The sequence below is a fragment of the Choloepus didactylus genome, chromosome 4 (genome assembly GCF_015220235.1).
Source record: "Choloepus didactylus isolate mChoDid1 chromosome 4, mChoDid1.pri, whole genome shotgun sequence".
Lineage (NCBI taxonomy): Eukaryota > Metazoa > Chordata > Mammalia > Pilosa > Megalonychidae > Choloepus > Choloepus didactylus.
The window spans coordinates 99,605,157-99,608,778 of NC_051310.1; positions in this window are offsets into that span (position 1 = coordinate 99,605,157).

Below are 3,622 nucleotides of genomic sequence, written 5' to 3' on the forward strand. Positions count from 1 at the left end.
CCCCCTACTCTCTACCCCACCCAACTTAGCGTCAGACGCGCCGTCAGGCACTGCCAACTCTACATCCTGGGCTCGATTTGCCAGCGCTCGCAGACATCACAGCACCGCGACCCGCGCAGCCGCTGCTCCAGCCAACGGCTGCCCGCCGCGCACGCGCTCTTGCGTCCACGCCGCCCCGGGGCACGCCGGGATTGGTAGTTCCAAATATGAGGAGAAACGGGGTGGGGGAGGGGCGGGAGCCCCCCAAATAGGACTTCCTTTAAACCCACTTTAAATGGCACTTCCAGAGTAGTTTCTTCATAGGAAAGCTTTAGCTGTTACAGTCTGGCCGGAAGGCAAAGGGAAATGGGGTCCACGACAAGCTTCTTTGTCTGGCAAACTCCCTACTAGATTATTTGGTGGGACTGATGGTCATTTGTTGTTTTCTGCTCCTACCTATCCTTCTCCAGCCTTGACCCTGCGGCAGTGAGGAGGAAGATGAAGTAGAAACATTGGGCAGACTGGGGATCGAGCTTTGGCCGTTTGAGATCCATGCAGTACTGCCCGTCAAAAGATGCTGTTGGGTATAATACGAAATAATACCAACGTCTGGGTTCTGTACTTGCCCTATTTAGCTGTACCATTTTGTCGCCTAATTTCCTTGAACTATTCTTATTGAATATATACACAATCGAAATAAATGGATTTCTTAATGTCGTTACCCTGTTCACAAAGTCCTTAGTTTGCTCAGCTGCACAATGGGGATAATGGCACTTTATCCATCGGTTTATTGTGAGAATTTCATCTTAAAGGCTTAGTGTGGTGTTTAACAGGGATTAAGTGTTCAATAAACGTTAACTCGAGGATTAATCACTTGACCCTGGCGTTTAAATCCGTCCGCAAACAGCCCCAACCCACCTACAAGCCCTGCATAAACCTTTATCTCCAAAGCTTTTCAAAGCAGTCTTCAAATGCTCTCGGCCAATTCCAAACCCCTCGCAACCCTTTTTTTTTTTTTTTTTTGGACCACAGAAACCCACAAAAATCCCTCTTATTCCAGTTGTTTACAGATCATCCTATCTCTGCAACTCCTTTGGCACAACTGTATTGTTAACTACATGAAGAAAAGGGCAAGGGCCTCTTTGAGACTCCCTTCCCCCACAAAACTGCTCGATATGCATTTTGCAAATTAATTTTGAATAGTTAATACTTACAAACTTTCTTTTAATATAAAAATGAAGATAGTGAAAAGTCTCTTTACCACCTCAGTCCCACTTCCCCTCACAAAGGTTGCCTATGTATCCTTGCTGAGTTTATCCTAGCATCCTCTTGTTGGTCTTTCTTTTATTTATATTTAAGTTAAAATAGTTTTTTGTCTTTATATTTTAGTTACACAAACAATACTTGAATATGTGGGTTGTACATGATGCAACAATTCATAAGTACAGAATGGCGGGCAAAAGTTTTAAAATAAAAAAACTTTTATTTCACCCCATTTGCCTCTGTTCCACTAGGCAAGTATATCTTTTGCATCCCCTTCCTATTTTTTTTTTCTTTTACCATAAATGGGTTGTACATATGTTCTGTGTCTTCTTCTTTAACTTAATTATATGGCCTAGAGATCATTCCAATTACGTATCCATCTATGTCACATTTTTAATAGTTCATGACATATTATAGCATAAATATACCATAATTTATCTAATCTTGCTTGTGAATCCGGACAATTAGGTTGCTTCCAAGTTTTCACTGTTAGAGACCTATACCTTTGAACCTCTATCTTTAAGCACATTTCTTTTTTTTTTAAATACAATTCATATCTGTGTTTGATTATACTCTAAAATATACAGGAATATTGATGTACTGAAAGAGTGCAAATAAATATAGTACTCAAGCAGTCACTATTTCTATGTACATGCTCATTAATTCTTCAAGAAAAACCCTCAAAATTATCAAATAGATCAAAGTACTGTTCTTTGTTTTCACACTTTATATTCAGGAAAACCAGCTGATAATTTATGTCATAAGTTTCCTGTTTCACAATACAAAAAGGATAAATTGAAACTGGATATCATTTTGTTGCAATTTATGGAACTTTACCCAGACTTGTTAAGACTCTCTACATGTATATCACTTTCACTGGAAAAGTGACAATTTCAGTAAAAGCAGAACCATATAAATTGTTATTTAAAAGCTAAAATGTCAGCCTTTCTCTCTATCTTGTTACTTGGAAGGAAGTCTTCCAATTTTGCAGGCAATTGCTTCTTTTCCAAATAGTAGCCTGTTACAAACAAAATTTAAATCTGAACAGGGTCTAAATGTTGCCCAAGAGAGAAGTGCCTTCTAAGACTCATGAATAACAAGGGATTTTTCTCCTTTTGATTCTTCACTTTTTCATAACTCAATCAACACAACAACAATGAAAACCCCCCTGGCCCATGTGGAGGCACAAAAATAGCATAAGTGAAAAGGTGTACCATCCAACATAGTGAGGTTGAAAACTCCACTCCCCAGGGCCACTTCCGCTGCAATAGAGTGAAAATAATCCTTTTGATTTGCATGAAATTTTATTCTTCTAGGAAATTCTTCACATTTTTAAACAAAAATAGTTCAATTTTAAACCCAAACCATTCAAAACTGGGCAACACCAGCTCCACCACAACCCATCTCATGTCTGTCACAAGTATTTTCACCCTGACTGAACCCAGTCAGCTTGTTTTCAATTTTAATATTATAAAAGTCAGAATTTTTAATTTTTTATATAAAACAAAAAAATGTAAAAATATATCTGCTTTCTTTCATGGTTTAATACAGTAATGGAAGGCTTTTGGTGTTTTAAAAAAATCAACATTTAAAACCAAATCTCGGCTTTATTTTTCAGAAATATTAAAGTTTGGTTTAGATAATGTCTCATTTTATCTTCTCCAATTTCTACAAAATGGCATTTTATTTAAAAAATATTTAAGTTATTTGGTCCTTTGGCAACTTGCTGTGCACTATGCACATTTCTTTTATTATTATAATTTTTTTTGGTCCCCTGCATGTAGAATATCTAAGTCAAAAATATGATAGGCTTCACCAATTTACATTTCAACCAGAAATTTAAGAAAGGGCTTGTTTTCCCACATTCTGGCCAAACATGGTATTATCAGTCTCTAAAAATTTGTTTTACTATGTCAGTAAGTCATGCTATCGGAAAAAAAAGCCAGACACAAAAGACACTTTATCAATGGTGATCAAAATTGAATAGTGGTTAACTGAAATGGAAGAGGAGATTTACTGGGAAGGGGCACTAGGGAATTTTGGGGTTGTTGGAAATATTCTATAACTTGATCTGGTGTGATTTTATGGATGTTTGCTTATGTAAAAATTCATCAAGCCATACATTTACAATTCATGCATTTCACCATCTCTACATTATCCCTCAATAAAAACATCTTGTCACTTTTTACATTACGAAAATTTCAAACACATAGAAAAATGGAATAATAAAATATATATCATCTCGATTCAACAATTGTAAACATCTTTCCATATATGTGTGTGTGCATGTGTATAGACCTCATGATCCTTCATGTCTGATTTCTTCAGAATGCACTTCCAAAATACAAAGGCGTTCTTGTACATATCACAATACCATTAT